This window comes from Eulemur rufifrons, chromosome 3, assembly GCF_041146395.1.
Source record: "Eulemur rufifrons isolate Redbay chromosome 3, OSU_ERuf_1, whole genome shotgun sequence".
Taxonomy (NCBI): Eukaryota; Metazoa; Chordata; class Mammalia; order Primates; family Lemuridae; genus Eulemur; species Eulemur rufifrons.
In genome coordinates, this window is record NC_090985.1 from 46,721,604 (window position 1) to 46,741,720 (window position 20,117).

Below are 20,117 nucleotides of genomic sequence, written 5' to 3' on the forward strand. Positions count from 1 at the left end.
CATTTTCAATTTCCAAGCTATAAACTGGGTGACCAACTTTCATTTAGAGGCCTTGCTCTTTTCCCATATCTGGAGAGTCTCTATATACCTTTTGTTTTCTTGCTATGCTTTCTAACTCCACATACCCACTGCAATCCTAGTGCCTATCACATCAAATATGTACCTTGTCAATATCTTTCTATCTGCTTTCTCTGCTTTTAGTTTATTTTCCACCCTTCCCCAGTTCATCTCACCAATCAAATGCATGCAAAGCTATGTAATGCATCTCCCTAAAATACCACTCTCTTGTTCCTCTCTTGCTCATAGCCCTTTAATAATAGTGTCAACTTCAAACCCTTTGGACAGGTCCCTCTAAAGACTTTATTGCATACTCTACTTTCTTATGTAATATTAGTAGTAACACTAATATTTACAGAAGGGACTTTTGAGTCTTTTTATTCTGCCAGGCACTGAGCTAAGTGCTTTAACTACATAATCTAATTTAATACTTGCAACGACCAGGTAGTAAATACTATTATGTCCATTTTTCACACAAGAAAACAGAAACTCAGATAGATTTGAATAACTTATTACACAAGGTTCATGATCATAGGGATAGAATTTATAACCAGAGCTTTACGTAAAGCTTATGTTCTCATGCAACACTTTATAATGCCTCCCACAGACCTTTGTCTTCAACCAAACAATTCTATCACATTTTCTTAAGCATGCCTTAGAGCTTTTTGCCAATGTTCTTTTCTATTTCACACCATTGTTCCTGGAATGCCATTCCTTCTGCTCAGTGAATTATCATCTATTTTCAAAGCCCATCACAAATCTTCTTTTTTAAAATCTAATCTAGCCACCTTATCATGAGGGTGGTTATATCTTATTGAAATTCCTGGATATACTATTAAATTTGTTAATTAATTTTCTATTGCCCCATGGATTTACTGTTGCCCTATGGTAGTATTGATACATTTTTGTTTGAATTTATTTTTTGCATGCTGTTACATTATAGTGTTTCTCCAACTATACCATCATTAGCTTTACTTCCCTACAGTTTCTTGGGTATAGTAGGAGATAGATAAATATTTGATGATTTGATGATGAAATTCAATCAGATTTGAACTGTAATTGCAGACACAATTTAAACATTCATCAAACAGGAAAAATATATTGGTAATAAAATTTGCGGCATAAAGATGAATTCTAAAATTCATAGTTTTTGTAGTAATGTAAGGATCTTTACAAGTCAGTGAGAATAAAAATATATTTAGGAAAAAGGTTTCAAAATCTGTGAAGAGGAAGTCAACAAATATTAAACAATAATTGGTAGATCAAAGAGAAATTTTCTTTGTATTGCTCTTAGGCTGCTTTTAGGATGTAATTTACACTAAATCCAAATTGCAAGGAGAAAGATGACAACTTCCCTTACTTTATCCCCAACATACTTGACTGTTAAATCTCTATCTCACTCTCAATTGAAATCAAGGAAAACTATTGATGGAAGATTCCTTCTACATTCCGAGTCTAACCTCTTATACATTGGAGAAAACATCTATGAAATGTCCTGGCCCTGTTGTGATCACGTCATGCTGTCTGTCCTTCAACTTCTATCTGAATACCTCCAGGAATAGGCAACTGAGTACTTTTGCATTAGCCCAGCCAATTGTTAGGCATTTGTAATTGTTAAACAGTTCTTTATGATAACAAGCTTCAATCATTCTCTCTACAACATTGCCCCATTCTTCCTCATTCTGAACAGCAAGGTTTTACATTATATAAGATAAAATAAACCTTCTTGAGTTTTCCCATTGTGGCTCCTTTAATTATTTGAAGAGAGCTTTTCTGTCTCTTCCTAGTTTCTCCCCTCCACACTCCCTAACCCCCGTCCCAGGAAAATTCTCTAGTTCTTTGAGCCAACAGTCTTTTAACTTAGCTTCCAGATGTCTCACCATCCTTGGCCTTTCTCCTTTGGATATTCTCCTCCGTCTTGAGAATACAATAAGCCAGATGTGGCCCTGAGGAGGGCAGAAAACCCTGAAACCATAACTTCTCTTGCTTTAGAAATGCTATTTCTGTCCTTGCAGCCTAAGTTTGCATTAGGTTTTAAAACAGTAGCATTATACTCCTGGCTCCTACTGAATTTGTGGTCTAAAGCCCTAGGCTTTTTCTTTTTCCCTAGGAAGTGCAGTCAAGCCATGCACCTCTCATCCTGTCCTTATGTAATTAATTTTTTTGAAACTATGTGCAAGGCCTTTCCTTTATGCTTTTGTGCCTTTTATCTTGTTAGACCCCAGAAGTGCATGATGGGACAACAGAGAGAAAACCACAGATTCGTGGCTGCCCTGAATGCTGAGAATCTGGAATGGCTCTGATGAATTATAACAGGAGTTCCACTCAATAAACCCCAAACCCCATGGATATTAAAAACATAAAAACAAGCAAACTGAAAAGAAATCCCCAAAAGCCACTTACTGGTGGGAGCTGCATTTGACCTTAGTAACACTATGGGAAAGTGAGGAGGGAAAAATATCTAAATTCTCGGTGGTTGAGGCCTCCCAGTAGGACAGTCTTTCAGTCTCTGACACTTTCTGCCTTAATTTCATTTAGTGGGAGACCTAGTATAATAGATGGGGAGGTATTTAAACATATGCAGAGTTTTCAGGGCTTCCCCTTCTCTGCACCAATTAACACCTGTTCAACAGCTTTCCCTTTCCTCCATTAGCACGCAAATTACCTTTGCCTCCACACAGTCCAAAACTCAAAGGACTTACAACTAGTTGTACTCTCCAAGCACTTCTTGTTTCCTAGAAACAATTCTCTCCTCACTGGAGGACTGGGAAAAAACACCTCTCTTCCAAATGGCAAGATCATTGATAAAAGCAGCCGTTTTCCCAACATTTATGTGAATCTCCATGTTCACAGTTTCTTATTCCTCCCATCTATTTTCCTTTATTCTATTTGTGATATTTTTGGTTTGCTTTGTTTTGGGATTGCCGCAAATGCTGTTGGTACCTGTATTTGGTTCCTAGGATTGCCACAAACTAGGTGGCTAAAACAACAAAAATTTATTTTCTCACGATTCTGTAGGCTAGAAGTCCAAGATCAAGGTGTCAACAGGGTTGATTTCTTCGGAGACCTTTCTCCTTGGCTTGTACATGGCCATCTTCTCCCTTTTGTCTCAGCATGTTGTCTCTAGGTGTGTGTCTATGTCCTAATTTCCTCTTCTTACAAGGATACCACTCATAATGAATTAGGGCCCACCCTAAGGACACTATTTTACCTTAATTACCACTTTAAAGACCCTAGCCTCATACAGTCATGTGCTGAGGAATGGGGGTTAGGAATTCAACATACAAACTGTGTAGGGGCACAATGCAGCCCACAATAGCATCCCCATCCAGGTGTGGTTCACTTCTCGGGACTTATGCCGCATCTCCCAGCTTCTGCAAGTGTCAGCTGCTGACTGCTCACCGCTCTTTGCTGCTTTCCTGTCTGGAGAATGCCCTTGGTTGCTGAGAGCTGTATAGCATGGAAATATCAGGAAGGTTGAGAATGCCTCTCTCAACTCTGCCATGGGCCATTTGCTCAGATGGCAGGGTGAGGAGAGGTTGCAGGGGGCGCAACATCCAATCTCCCTTGTCTCTGAATGTGACAACCTTTGTAGTACCGTTCCTGCACCAGAGCTCTCCATGGGATCAGGATGAGGCTAGACTTTTGTAACAAGCTCTGCTTCTCTCCGTCACCCACCTATCCTGCTTTTTCACCTCCTTACAGGTTCTCCTGAGAACATTCTCCCTATAAATCATTTACATAAAAATCATATTCTTAGGCTCTCCTACTTGGGAAAACAAACTGAGGCAGGGGCCTGATTTGGAATCCTAGCACTTGTTTAAGTATAAAGCACTGCAAAAGCACATTCAGTTTAATTCAGCAGACATTTACTAAGGATGATCTACATGGCTGAATTTCTTCATTAGATAAGAAGATTCTTGAGGGCAGGGAGGAGGTCTCATTGAATCTTTTTCTCTAGTGGCTAGCACAGTGCCAAGCTCAATGCATTTTATTGAGCAGTGTTCTGTTGTGGAGGCACCGTCATGAGCATGATGCAGCCCCAGGAGAAAATAAGTTTATAATTTTAGTGGAGAAGGCAAACATGTCCCCACTTACTAGAAAGCAAGTTTGAATGCAGAAAGTACATAAAAAGCAGTATTGAAGTGCTCTGGAGGTATGGAGGATCGAAAGTATAATTCCAATTGGAGGAAGATTTCACGAAGCTGAATGAAAGATGCATATGATCTTAACAGAGAAGAGAAAATAATATTGCTACCAGTTATTGAATGACCACTCTATGCTGGACTCTGTGCTAAATTCTTTACATGCATTATTTTATTTAATATTTTCAGAATGTCTATGGTGTAGAGATTATTATTAGCTCTGTTATACAAAAGAGGTGTTGAGATATTAAGTGGTATCTAAATTCTCCTAGCTAGGAAGTAGTGGAGCCTAGAGTTAAATCCATTCCCTTAGGGAAGGATATTGCAAGAAGAGAGAAGATGTACACAGATAATCAGAAAAGAAGTCTGCCAATGAGTTTGAGTGAAGGCAATAAACAAAAAGCCTGGAAAGAGAAATTGGGACTAGATTACGGGAGACTTGGAATATTATGCTAAAATAAAATTGAACTTTATTTTATAAACCACTGGGAGCATTCAAAGGAGATTTAACAAGAAATTTGAATGATAACACTTGTGTTTTAGGAAAATACTCTAAGACAAGGAGAGAAAATGAACAAGCACTTTAGTTTGTTCAAAGGAATGTGGGTAAATCAACAAGTTTAAATCTATGTATATGCCTTGCTGGCTCCTTTCTACCTAGATTTTACTGGGTCTGACCCAATGGTTCTTACATTCGTAAATGACTTTGTTAGGAGACTTGATTTCCCATGCCTTTGATATTGTGACACTCGCTTATCTGACTTCATCATATGTGCTAATTTCTGCCTGCCCTCTTCAAAATTGTATATGGAATCTATTCATTCATTTTGGTAAATGGTGTAAAGCTCTCTTAAAAAATGGCAAATACATTACATGACACTGAGCAAAACATCTCACCAATTCTCTTCCCCTATGCCCATGGAAAGAAAGCTCATTCCAAGTATCCTAGCAATTGTCCCTAGTATGTCATTTTATCCTCACCAAACTCCTCAAAAATCTCCCCACAACTCTGATTGTCTTTCCTTCCCCACCTGCACTGCTCCCATCTGTCTAACCTTTTCAATCTAGTATTTCCTGAGCCAGTAGCTCTCAGGCACTTTTAAAGTAGAAAAACCTAATCTTTCTTGAGTCCTTCTGTTTTTCCCTCCATTCATTATCTAGAACCCAGGAGGAAAAATACTAAAATATGAAGGTAAAAAAGACTCAAAAATTTGTACTCTCTCTCTCTCTCTCTAACATATTATCTATTTTGCAATCACTATTGAAGTATTTGCAGCCCACCCCTCCTTTTCAGTTGAGCGGTTCTGGCAGTTTGAGAGATCTGCTTCTGCACTGGGGCACAGTTGCTGCTGAACCTCACATGACCAAGGACTGGAAGGCAGAGCAACACAGTAACCATTTGTTTTCATTTTTATTTTGCTCCTTACTGAAGCCTCAGCAACGATGCAATCACTTAGGATCACCGCATTCATGAATTGCATGTTTATAAATTAAATGTTATTGTTAATTCAAAAGGAACTTAAAAAAAAATCCCAAGACTTAAAGCCTGCCATCAGTACCTGCAAAGGGAGTTTCTGCTTCCTTTTCAATGTACAGGGACGACTTACTGCATCTCAGATGGTCTTCAGATTGTCAATGACTGTGATAAGATTTTCAGTTTTCCCAGCTGTGAAGACTTCAGTGGTAATGGGACAGCATCCCCTCATATTTCTGTGAAGGTGAGGCCTGCAGGGAGATTTTCATTCATTTTACGTGCCTTGCATGGTTTAGCCAGCCACCTGATATTTCTGTCATGTAGTAAATCCAGAAAATTACTATTTGCTGAAATTTTTCACTGCTTCAATTTATGCAGAGATATAAGACAGGTTCCTGAGTCTGGACTATTTCTGATTACAAAAGAGAGAATCTGGCTAGGTTTGATTTTAAGTCCATTCAGTCACATTTCTAACCTGCCACATTTTTAAAAAATTTTTATCACTTAATGTATTGACCCCCACTTTATGAGTCAGGAAAATAAATAAAATAACAATGATCATTTATTTCTCATATGGCGAAACTGAGGCTGATAACCCAAATAGTCTGTTTCAGGCTACAGAAGAAAGTAGAGACAGCCCTTGGAAGACAATCGTGGATTAGAAAAAGCTGTAAAGACTGATTTTCGGTACATTTGTTGCTTTATAGTTAATTCAACCTTAAAAATAATTTTGCTGATTTATACGACTTTCCTTTGACTGTATTAACATAACTAATCTACATGAAGTCAGTTTTACAGTGGAACAAAATGAGCAAAACTCTACCTTTGGTATTTTTTTCTTTGTAGCTCCCACAGTACATTGTGACTATTTCTGTTTAATCCTAACCACATAATCTGAGTTACTGGTAGGGCTGCCAAATAAAATGCAGGATGCTCAGCTGAATTTATATTTCAGATAAGCCAGGAATAAATGTTAGTATAAGTATATCCCCCAAAATTCATGGGAGATGCTTACACTAAAAATTATCCATGTTTTATCTGAAATTCAAATTTAATTGAGTGTTTTGTATTATATTTTTATTTGCTAAATGCAAATAAATGACAATTGTATTTATTGGGAGAGTTATAATTTCATGTAATTCTCTTCTTGTTAATAAATTCAGCTCAATAAATAGGGTTGATCCTTAAGCAATGTGGGGATTAGGGGCTCCAATCCCTACAAAGTCTAAAATCTGTGTATAACTTTTGACTCCACCAAAACTTAACTAAGAGCCTATTACTGACTGGAAGCCTTCCCAATAACAGATACAGTCAATTAACACGTACTTTGTATGTTATATGTATTATATACTGTATTCTTACTATAAACTAAGCTAGAAAACAGAAAAAATTACTAAGAAAATCATAAGGAAGAGAAAATATATTTATTACTCGTTATGAAGAAGTGAATCATCATACAGGTTTTCATCCTCTTCATCATCTTCTCATTGAGTAGACTGAGCAAGAGAAAGGGGTGGGGATGGCTTTGCTGTCTCAGGGGTGGCAGAGACAGAAGAAAATCCATGTATAAATGGACCTGTGCAGTGCAAACCATCATTGGTCAAGGTTCAACTGTGTATACATTTAGCTGTTTTGTTTTTGTACAAATAAATTAACAAATCAAGGAAAAATATTATTTTAGACTATATATTCCAATGTATGATTTTGATAATATGGCCAGTATAATTAAAGCTCTTTTTAAAATACATAGCAATTATCTATTTACCTATTGTGTTGTCCATCAGTGTGTGCAATCAAAAAGGGAGGGAACATACCTCACTCATTTTTGTATTAAATACTACATAATGTTAGCACATAGAATGTTCTTGATAAATGTGCATAAATACAAAATGGTAGGTTAGCACAGCAATAAAGGGGTGTGTGTGTGTGTGTGTGTGTGTGTGTGTGTGGAGTCCCTAATATGTTATGAATGCTAACTTTGTACCAGCTCTCGCCTAAGAGCACCTTACCAACACCTTAGTTCTTACCACCTTTCTTTTTTAGAAGATTCTTTGGGAGAGTATGGTTAAAGGGGTGGGGAACCTGCTGCCCTGGGGCTACATGTGGCCTTCTGGATCCTTGAGTTCGGTCTTTTGACTGAATGCACATTTATTTGTTTTGCAAAATTTGGATTCAGTCAAGGGGCCACACTTGGGGATCTGGAGGGCCACACGCAGCCTTGAGGCCACAGGTTCCCCACCCCAGACTGAGAGTACGTCAATCAATATATGTGTCAGCTAGATACAACATCCTCTCTTTGGAGATGCTCTAAAAAAATAATTCGTTAGTAGAAAATTCTTCATATAGTCCATGTGATTTCCTCGTATTTCTGTTACCAAATCTTCATTTCTGAAAGTCAGTTTTATAATGTAGTTAACCAAATGTAGTGGCAACAATAGCTTTTGTTCCGTAACGTTCTTTTAGAATCTTGCCATACCCCCATCAAGAGGCAGAATCTATATCCCCTTTCTTTGAACCTATGTAGACCTCAACTAATATAGCTTGACCTAAGTGACAGTTTGTGATTTTCCATGAAAATATCATGAACTTCTACTTTGTTCTCTTGGAACTCCTGTTCTTAGAACCCAGAAACCATGCTGTGGAGAAGCCCAACCAGGCTGTGGAGATACTCACATGGAAATGAACTTAGGTCCCTGGGCTATTGCCAGTTGGAACTTCTAGCTGACAGCCAGCTCTACCTTGCCAGTCATGAAAGGGAATCATCTTGCAGTTGGATCCTCCAGCCTACTGGAACTCTCCTGGAGGAAACCTTACAGAGCAGAGATGACCCAAGACCACCACACCCTGTCCACACTGTAGATTCATGAGCGGAATAAATTATTGTTGTTTTAAACCATTTTGCAGAGGTTTGTTATTGTAGTAATAGGTAATTAATAAAGACTTTGGTACCTGGAAGTGGAGTGTTGCTGTAACAAAAACCTAAAACATATCACATTAGCTTTAAGACCAGGCAGAAAGAGGAAACTTAAAGGGCCTTCAACAGATTGTTAGTGAAAGCCTCAGGACCTCGAGTAGAAAGTCAGCAGGAGCCTAACTGGCCTCAAAGACACTGACAGTGAGGGATTAAAAGAAACTAAGGAGAATGCTATTGGAAGTTGGAGAAAAGGAGACTTTTGTCATGTAGTGACACAAAGTTTGGCAACCCTATAGCCTGTGGCAACTTGGAAAACAGAAAACCAACTCAGTGAGGTAGCTAATGATTTCCAGGCAGAATACAGAAAGTGCCACCTGACTTCATCTCACTGCCTGTGAGAAAAGGCAACGAGAGAGACATTAGCTAAAGATTAAGTTGTTAAATATAAAGGGTTTGGAATTTGTTGAGTTTGAAAATAAAACTGTTTCTTAATTCCTGACTCTCCAGATAGCAAGTTCTAAATTAAAAAGGGCCTTTAGGCCAAGATCAAACCTAGGGTAAGACTATAAAATCCTTTGATCAGACCTCACAAAAATTAAGACTGTGACTCCATAGACACTTTCAGATAGAAAATAAGCTCCTTAAGGATCGTAAGGATGTGCTCTACAAATCCTCTGCATTAACTTATGAGAACTTCGCAAGAGTCTTCAGGGTGTTAACCCACAAAGGTGGGAGCACTAGGTAGAGAAGAAACTAAATATTTATGGATTTATACGTATAACTTTAGTCTAATGGAATGGGTTTATAAATTGATACATAAGAATCCCACAATATTTTTAAAAGAATTATATCAGCTTAGTCTGAAAATAACCAAGACAGTGTAAAATGAAAAGAGATTTTTGACCCTGAAGTTTGTATATTCAGTAAATAAGCTGAAAAAACTACTCAGCTACAAACACATGCTATTTTTTATAGAAAAGAAAATATGACTGAAAGCAAGAACCAAGATCCCAGAGGTATGTAGCCAGGAGGTACAAAGAACTTCTTCTGAAGAATAGGACTGAGCTCTAATCAAGGAACTGGCAATAATTGGCTGGATATCAGAATTGCAATGGACCCATATCTGCAGTCAGCCTCTCATTTTCACAGTGTCATCCTTGCAACCTACTAGGATAGTATTTGGCCGTAGCCAATTTTCATGGACCAAGTATAGGTACCCAAATGCTCCCATTCTGCAGGATGTCAACTTCCTCTTTTGGACACCAACTTGCAGGGAATCTGTCTTATGCAATCTAACCTTTATTTCTTCCATTGAAACTTCCTTCTTGATATGAAATGGTTGTATTTTGGGTCTTCTGCACAGCTTACTTCCTAGGACTTACCTCTGATATCATCTTGGGAATCAACTTATCCACTCTCCTGGGTTGGGAGTCACTGTTTCCTGGACCCCATGTCCTCTTTTTTAGGTAATTCCCTCATTTTAGTGGAATATATTTTCCAGTAGCTGCTCAAGAAAGTTCACATGGGAGAAAAGATTTATTTTTGAACTTTTACATATTTGAAATTATCATTCTTCTATCCTTGCCTGATAGACTGACTGGCTAGAGCATTTTAGATTGAACTTCATCTCATGGGGAATGTTTTAATACATTATGATATGATATTCGTCAATACTGCCCTGGGGAAGAATGGTGCCAATTATAATAGATTCCCTAGTTTGTGTAAGTGACCTGTTTTGTTTTGTTTTATCTCTAGGAATGTTCAGAAGATATATATATTTTAAAATTTCTTATGCTGTCATACCTTAAAATGGTATGTCTTTATTTTTCTCATTTACTTGTCTGGATGTTCAGTAAGAGGGTTATGTCCTTCAGTTCCAAGAAATTTTCTTATATTATTGCTTTGAAATTTCCCTCTGTCTTATCACTGCCATTTCCCTCTTATATGACCTCCTATTTGTTGGATGTTTTATCTCCTGGATGGATCTTCCAATGTATTTATTTTCTTTTCTATTGTTCTTTTTGTTTTATTGTTCTATTTCTGAAAGAATTGTGGATTTAATGTTCAATCACTTCTATTGAATTACTAATTTCATCTAACACATTTTCTAAGTTTCAAGCATTAAATATTTTTCTACAGTTGTTTCTTTTGTATGCCATGATATTCTTATTTTCTTGGTGCAGCATTTTTCTTTCTCTTTTGAAAATCATTAATTATATAATCTGTGACATTTTCTTTGGCCCCTACATCATCTGTTTCCTTCAAGTGTCTAGTTTTTCTGTTTATTTGTTTTGGTGTTTGTGATAGAGACTTTCTTCAAATATCTGATCATCCTTGACTATCCATTCATATCTAAAATTGGCCACTTTATCATTGGAAGCACTGTGGGCTTGGAGGGCAATTAGGTAGCCAGAGGCTTTTTTTGTTGATTATTTTTCTCTGGGTAGTTAGTTTAATCAGAAGGGATCCTACAATCTTCTATCTGCAGGGCCTGTCTGGCTGCTGCTTTTCTGAAGCCTATGTCTTTCAGTAAGCACTTTCAGTAAGTACTTGATTCCCTTGTTTTCAGTATTGAATTCAAATAACCCTGTGCCTAGGATAATAAGGCCAGAGTGTCACTCGTTGAATTTCCTTTGAGCAGTGGTTTTCAAACTTCAGCGCACATCAGAATTGCCAAGACACAGTTGACTGGGCCACATCTCTAGAACCTCTTATTCAGGAGGTCTGAGGTGGGGCCAGAGAGTATATATTTTTAACAGGTTCCCAGATCTGGGGGCTGGGGACCCACCATTTGAGAAATCCTGCTCTAGAGCATAATCTTCTGCATTGTGGGGGTGGGGGTGAGAGTCTCTGACTGCGTGGCATAGTGGTCTAACTTACAGCATTTCTAGACATTCCCTCTGTTTCACCATACTTTCCTCCTGATTTCAGCAATATCTGTGGCCTCCAGTTCCTGAGACTTTCTAGGATTCATTAGGGGTAAATAAGCAAACTTCTTTTTGGCACAGCCTCCTCTCCCTATTTTCACCCTCCCTGCAAGGGTATTGAATTGACTTGTATCTTCTCTGTTCAGTCATTAGCCATTCATCGCCCCCATCCCTTTCCATCTTTATATTCCAAAGATAAGGGTCACTAAAGGCCCCATTTTCATCAATGGTGGAGTCAGAGTGCCATCTTTTCTTTGTTGTTGTTTTCTTGGGGCATTACTTTGAGGGGAATAAGGAGAAGAAACTTTATTAGCATCATTTTGATGGGGTGTTATTTTGAGTAGAATAGGAAGACGCCTCTTTATTTTCATAATTCTGAAACAGATAAGTAGATGCATAGTATTCTGATTTTTACTAGTTTTACTTTTAGAAAATATTTTTGTGAGAACTATATTTTATATGAGAGTCATCATTTGGAAACTGAAAATTCCTGGTACATAACAACATCAAGGTGATCAAAATAGTCAATTGAGCAGAACAAAATATTTACAGTTGTCCAAGAAATAGTTTGTACGTACAAAGGGTTTAAACGTTGCGCTGAAAATTTTAACTAAAGTACCGATTTTTCCCTTCTGTTTTCTTATATTTATTTTGATCTTATTTTGCTGGAATGTTTATTGGGTTAATTTTCATTAATCCCAAATTTCAAAGAAACGAGAAATGCTGTCTTAAATACCTAGAGCCTTGCTCTCCAATGCGGTCACCAGTAGCCATAAAAAAACCTATTTAAATTTTGAAATTTAAATTTAGTTCTTTAGTCACACTAACCTCATTTGTGTTGGTCACACATGGCTAGTGGCTACTATAATGCATAGCTTAGGTATAGAGCATTTCCATTATCCCAGAAAGTTCCATTAGATATTACAAATATAAAGTCTCCTTTATTTACAGAAGAAAGAAAAAGAAAAAGGAAGAATGACTTTCACTTTTAATGAAAACACTCATTTGTCAATCTTATATGTTTTACTCAAGAGCCTTAGTTGGAAAACATCAGTGTCTTCAATGTATGTCCCAAATGGTCAAACACATTTTTAGCTTGATAGTGGTAATGTGGAGATGGAAATGATTTACTCCAAAATGCTGGATGGATGTGTGTTAAATCATTTGCATGCTGTTAAGGTGGAGGTATACTCGTGGGACTGCAGCCCATCCCACCCATTTTCCTATCTGGTTAGTGTCAGGAGGAGACATGTTGAAAAGCTGAGCCACTGCAGGTGTGCTTTGTCAACTGGGATTCCAACCCAGAATTTCCCTGATCAACATAGTGTGTGGCTTATATGCAAAATGCCTGCTTTCAGTTGGGAAATGTGTATCAAGGCTAAGTGGTTGGTTCTAAGGCAGAGGAACGCACTCGTGGATTCTGGCTGTATATTTGTTGACCTTCACATCCTGATTTAATTGTTTATTGATCAAATAAACATTAGAGGCCATTTATTAGATCTCAATGGGGAGCTTTTATCCTAGCCAAAAGATGATAAATATGTCTATGTTTCTGTGGCTAATTGTTTAAATGTTAAAAAAAAAATGTACTTAAATCTGCTAAGGAAAATATAACATTTTTAACAATTACTTGCACATAAAAATTATTCACATGAAAACAAAACTGCCTTATTTCAATACTGTAAAAATATTCTTTGGAAATCAATGGGGAGAAATCATAGAAAAAGATAGGTAGGTAAGGATGTAGAGAAAGTGATAGATGATAGGTAGAAGTGTTGTTTTAGGTATCATATACTTAGTTACACTAATTTTTTTCTTAATTTTATTGATCACATTAATTAATGATATTTAGGTATCAGATACTTAAATTTTCTTTTTCCTGGTTGCTTAGAAAGATGATCCCAGAATAATCTCCCTAAAATGGCTTCAGCTATTTTTTTTTTCTTTTTTAAACCATATAAAACAGCCTAGCTGGCCAAATTTTGCTCCATACTATCTAGTTTGCTATGAAACTGGTGGTCTCCACCTGGAATTATTGAATGCCTAATCTTAACCTAAGATTAGATTAGGTGTTACTCTAAGGAGGCTTTGTTTGGAATAGATGAAATCTGCTTTATTGCTGGACATCTCTGAAAAGCTTTATCCTCCTCCATCTCCCTATTTGTAGGTAGACACTCTTTTCAGTGAACAGGATGATCAGAGCGTTCAGATTTAAGCAAAAAACAAACAATTCAGTAAGGCTTATTCAAAATTAATTGGAATTTTATAATTTTAGGTACAAGTAAGCTACAAATGAGCAACATAACATCATGACATAATTACCTCTCTATTTTAGTAAAATGTATCTCTGTTTCTGGGGCCTAAATTGGAGGCAAATAAAACAAAATTGGCATAATAGCAATAATGATCATTATTGAATACTTGATATATATTAGGCACAGTGTCAGATGCTATATATATTATATAGTAATTGCACTTACAAATTCCAGTGACTTTATTGGATAAAGATTATTATTCCCATTTTACAGAGAAGAACATTGAAGTTTATTTTTAGCACTTGACTAACGTTTCAGCTAATAAGTAATGGTATCCAGGACCAAAATTTGTGAAACTCTATAAACCAGTCTCATAATCACTGTGCCAGGCATTCAGTATAATAAGTGGAATAGAATTTAAAACTGACAGGATTATGGAAGCTTGAAACGCTATGTGGGATAGAAGCTACACAGTTTTAAACAAAAGCATTTTTTAAATTCTCAAGAAATACAAATTTTTGAAGAAATACAGTGAATCCCCAATGTATCTCAAGCCCCTAGAATATTGTCTGGCACATAGTATTTGATGAATAATTGACTTAAAGTCACTACTTAACTGTTATAACTTAGGGTATGCTGAGAACTCTTTAAGCTAAAATAAGGAATACATATTTTACTTACATGAGGCGCATAGCCTGGTCTGTGTAATTACTGTACAACTCAGAGAATCTCTTTGTATATATGTGTGTGTGTATATATATATATCTTTTTCCGTTATATTAGATATAAATTGGTGACTTCAAAAGCTTTCTGTAAGACAATGTGTATTGTATTAAAAGATAATCCAGTCTCTAATAACTAGGGAGTACTAAATTTAGGGACTGATATTGTTGAATACAAAAGCAACTTCATCGGTATGAGTCTATAGTAGATATTTCAAATATCTTCATTGCCTTGGGATAGTATTTTACTTTACCTCAATCTTCCAATATTATTTAACAAGTGAAGCGTTCTCTAACAGAAGATGAATTGCTTTTCGATAGAGACAATAATATCCTGAATATAACCTCCCTTTGTTTAAACAGTACCTGCCAAAATCTTTTGGAATCAGGATCATGTGTCTTCATGATTATTTAACAACTCATAAACCATTATAATATTTTGCGTCTTAGTTTGGATAGTGTATTGATTTCCTATTGCTGCTTTCACAAATTACCACAAACTTAGTGGCTTAAACATAAATTTATTAGTTTATAATTATGGATATCAGATGTCCAAAATGGGTCTCACTGGGCTAAAATTAAGATGTGGTGTGGCTGTGTGGATTTTTGGAAGCTCTAGGGAGAATCCATTTTCTTGCATTTCCCAGTTTCTAGAGGCTTCCCATTCCTTGTCCCATGACGTTTTCCATCTTCAAAGCCAACAATGTCTAGTCAAGTCCTTCTCACATGGCATCAGTATGTCACTGACTTTTCTGTCTCCTTTGTCCACATATAAGGACCCTTGTGATTATAATGGACTAGCTTAGGTCATTCAAGATAATCTCTCTAGTTTAAGGTCAGCTGATTAGCAAACTTAATTTTATCTGCTACCTAAATTCCCCTTTGCCATGTAATGTAACATATTCAAATGGGAATTTGAACATGGGAATCTTTGGAAGGCCAAAATTCTACCTACTACAGGTAATAGCAAGAGTATGGAGGTATTAACATACTTGCATGTATATCCCAACTCTACATCAGCTGTTTGATCTTGGACAATCTTCTTGAGTTGCCTTGATGGCAAAATTGACTTAATAATCACTACTGCCCAGAGTTGTCAACAAGATGCTATTAATATAAGTATCAGAGAATTCAGGAATCTTCCTTGTGAAGAATTCTCTTGTTTGGTGTGTCATTCTATTAAATCTTAAAGGAAAAAAAAAAAAAAACCCTTCTCAAAAGCATATTGTGGGTTACAGCATTCTTCAATATCCTTTATTCTTTTCAAATGAAAGGGGTGAAATTCATCCATTTAATACCTTCTTTATAGCTCATTGCCTAGTCTTGTCTAAAAAGTGATCATTGATTAAGGGCCTATTATCCATCTTTTTCTTCATCAGTTCACTATGAAGATACTGCATTATGGCACAGTCCTTGAAGAGACAAGATTAATGAACTTGCAACAATTAGAGAAAAATTGACGGATAAATTATGCTGACCAGGATTACAATTAGAGTTCAAGGAACAGATAGATCTGCAAAGAATGGTCTAATTGCTGAAAGCTTTAATGCAACATAGAGAATATTGAAAGAGACTGTCAAATAAAAGGAACAAAATTAGCAAAGATTAAAAGTAACGGATGAGAGACTGAATATAGTATATGGCGGAAGGCAGGTGGGGGTGGGAGAAGAGAGCTATCTTACAGAGTAGAGGCCAGGTCCTTTAAAGTGGTAAAGAACTCTGTTTAACATCGAATATGGACTGGTGTCATAAAGGGACTTAAAAAGAGGTAAGAAAGTCTAGAAGAACAAAAAAGGCACTGAAAATTATTGATTCCAAAGTAATAAATGTGAAGAAATTGAGTTTGGAAAAATGAATTTGTAGACACTGGGGATAAGTATGGAAATTGAGTTATAATCCCCTTCTGACTAAATATAACAAAAATTGATGTTGACCAATGCATGAATTATCAGATCTAGATACTTTCTCTCTCTTTCTCTCTTTCATTCAAGACTTTCTACTAATATTGAAACTTTCAGAGGCAGAAAATTTGATCAACTGACAGACTAAGAGGTGTCCTAAGAGACAGTAACCTTTTATAACCATCATTGTGAGGGAATAGGAGGAGGTAGGGTAGACATTTATTAATATTAAACAAAACAAAGCAAAACTCTACCCTTGAGATGAATTTGTTCTTTGTAAGCTTATGTCGTATATATTCGTGAGTTTTAATACAATGATCATTTCTGGAAAATGTATACATTTATAGAATTCTGCTGTTTACCAACTGGTGATCTTTGTAAAAATAACAAACTTCTGAGAACTTCAAATTTCTTCATCTTTAATATTGCACTCATACTACTTACCTAATAGGGATTTTGCAAGAATTAATATAGTATTGAAAACTCATCTGCAGTGAGACTAGTTCTTAAACAATTTCTTGGCAGCATAAATAAGAAAGGAATTCATTGGAAGAATATTGGGCAATTCACATGATTGAAAAGGAGAGTGAGTGAAAGCAAGTCCAGCTATCTAGGGAGAAAGAACCAAAAATGTCTTCAAGTGGCTACCACTGAAATATCTGAGTAGTACATGATTTCTATCCTTACATCACTCTGATCAGAATCCAAATTTCTAAGGGAAACAAAGTGTCTAATGAGCCCAGTGTCAAAGTAAAAATTGCACTGGAGAAAATTAAACAGGCAAGGAAGATTTTATTCAAGCCTATTGCAGTAGGGGAGAGACCAGAACTAAGTCTGAACTTTGCAGAAATAAGGGCAATAGCGTTTTTAAGAGCTGAGGTAAGAGGGAGATTGTAGGCCGTCCATGTTCAATAATTGGCTTTCCCCAAAAGAAAAGTCACCTTTCTCCTATCTTCATGACAGGAAGTAATTTTACAACTTGGAGCAATGCACCCACCTAAGTTCTGGGTGCTATCTCCCTTGATGATTACTCTTCAGAGGGATGGCCTCCTAGTCCTTTAAAATATTTAATATTACCATATCAAAGGGGCAGAGAGAGAGGGATAGGGAGAGAATTTATAATTACAAGATTTCTAAGGAAAGTGCTCTAAGAAAAGGGAAACGTAGAGGTTGTGTTTGTCACTAGCATAGGCCAGGAGAGCCTGTCTTGGTTGTGGTAGTGGGAAGAAGGAGATGTGACAAGGCATCTGGATTTATATTGCCACCAATACCACTTAGAGTCTGAAAGACTCATTCTCAAAGTGAAAAGTGAGATAAAGTCTCTGTCTCTCTCTCTCACACACACAGAAGGAATGGAGGGCAGGACATTATAGATAACTAAGATGTGCCCAGAATTATGTTAGAAGTTAGAAAAGAAGTGTAACACTCAAAATAATTAACAAACAATTCAAAGGCAATGCAAAACCAAGGACAGTTTCCATGAAATTATGCCACCCTATGAACAATCCTCAGCACAGAGTGGCATTCAGATGAAATAAAATTCCATCTCAAAGGTGAAATTGGAGACAATTTACATCTTTACTGCAGCCCCTTAAACTTGACAGAGTCTTGTATGATACACAGCAACAGATCTTAAAAATCCTTCCTATCCATCGGTCTCCCTCAGGGCATCACTTGTCACTCTTCTCTGTCCCAAAGTTTCCCAAAATGCTTTCCCTAAAACCTAGCTTTTGGTGATCTCTCTCTCTCTCTGTCACACACACACACACACACACACACAAACACATGTATGCACACACATACTTCTAGATCTATTTATCTTCAGAGCATTCTCTGCTTCTTCTAATGCAGGTACTTCAGGCCTTCCTAGCTTCTTCACTTCTGGTTTTTGTTTCTGCTTTTCCTTAACCCTTTATTCTAGTGAACAGACAAGGGCACTTCTCCCTTAGAAGGCAAGGCAGAAACCTGTGGCTGTGACTATTTGTCCTATTGATACTCTGTGCCCCACAAATCCGAGAGACCATCCTGCAGAGAGTGTAGATATCTGTTGAGGAAAGTCAAGCTGAGGACTTGCTTGGTTCATCATAACTCCTCAGGACCAACTTAACGCAGGGTGTGGCACAATGATAGTATTTATTCATTTTATTCTTCTAATTGAAATTGAGAAACAGAATTAGTTACAGTGTTAAGGAATCAGTGAATCTTCTGCAGGTACAAACTAGTCTATAAATGTGAATGGCAGTTGTAAAGCAGTGCTCAGATGTTGCAGAAAACTTTGCAAATGAGTGATGGAGAATGATAGCAATAACTTGAATGCCTCTTGTAGCACCCTCGCTGTGTAGTTTCTTAACCTGAATGGAATCAAGAATCTGACAGCAGAGGGGGGGAAGAGAGAATAATGAGAGTGAAGGCAAAAGAGAGGAGGAAGCGGGGTTGAATATGGTCATCACACCACCATTCCAGACTTCTCACGTGTCTCAGACACCAGACCAGGCTGTTGGATTCCAGACTGTCTGAGTAAATACTGGATGTGCTGTACCATGTGCTAATGTGACTCCTTTACCTTTATTCATGTATCCATAAAAATGTTTTTATATTATTTTTTATAATAATAATATCATCTTGTTTCAAAGGAGTATTGAAACAAGTTTAATATGGCAATCTAAGTGTAGTGTTTCTTTTCAATAAAAGTCTATTAATATATTTTTCAAGAGACCAGATACTAAAACCTTTTCAATAGGATAAAAGAAAGTGCTTATGATGAGAAATGGAAAAGCACATAGGGTGAACATGAAATATAAAAAGTTTGCAAAAGAAAAATTTCTGGAGAACTTAAGATATTTTTGTGCTACATAAATATAAAAGATGGTCCTCAGAGTACATGTATATAGTATAAAATTATAACTAAGAGTCGAGTAGCAAGATGTTCTTTCTACAGCACTGCAAATACTCCTCAGAGCATAAAAACTGAAAGATCAATGTGGAACACTTTACTGTGGCAGAAATGCAAAAGAACCATGGCTGGGAGCCATTGTTTCACTTTTCCAGTAGTTGTTAGAAGCTTTTGTGTGTTCTCCCTGCATCAAAAGCCTGAAATCTATGAGCTCTAATGATAGATTTACACTGGGATTCAAAGGACAGCCAAAAATGCAACAATGTTCTCAGGTTGCTAATCACAGAAGCTCATTTAATACAATGAAAGAGACAAGATCAAGATTATAAGTGTTTAAGGCCCAGAGCTAGAGCCCCTAGGACTAGCTAATACAGTTTCAATTTTGTTCACATTCAGGCTCAGGAAATTGTGTCTCATTCATTTGGAAACATTACCTTGGAAACATTAAATAAAAGGCAGGAAACCACGTACTAGCTAAAGAAAAGAACCAATTCCTCCGCAGCGTCTGCATAAAGGTGATGCCTGACTCCGGTACACAAACTCACCCACGAGAGGTCTGATAACCTGTAAACTAACATTAGAAACTCTGAAGGCTTACACAGGGTCTCAGTTTCCAGCCTCGGCCATGATTTTGTATGATTCTGCTTTTGCATGAATTAATCACAGAACTACAGTAATTTCCTGCTAGGGTTCCAAATTTAGAACCCGGTTCCGCCTTCAAGTCTGTACTATAGATCTTCATAATGCAAGTCAAGTATTTGAAGGAGCTGACAGCACTAACCTCAGCCCAAAATGTTTGATCTGCTTCTTGTCTCTCATCTACTTAAAA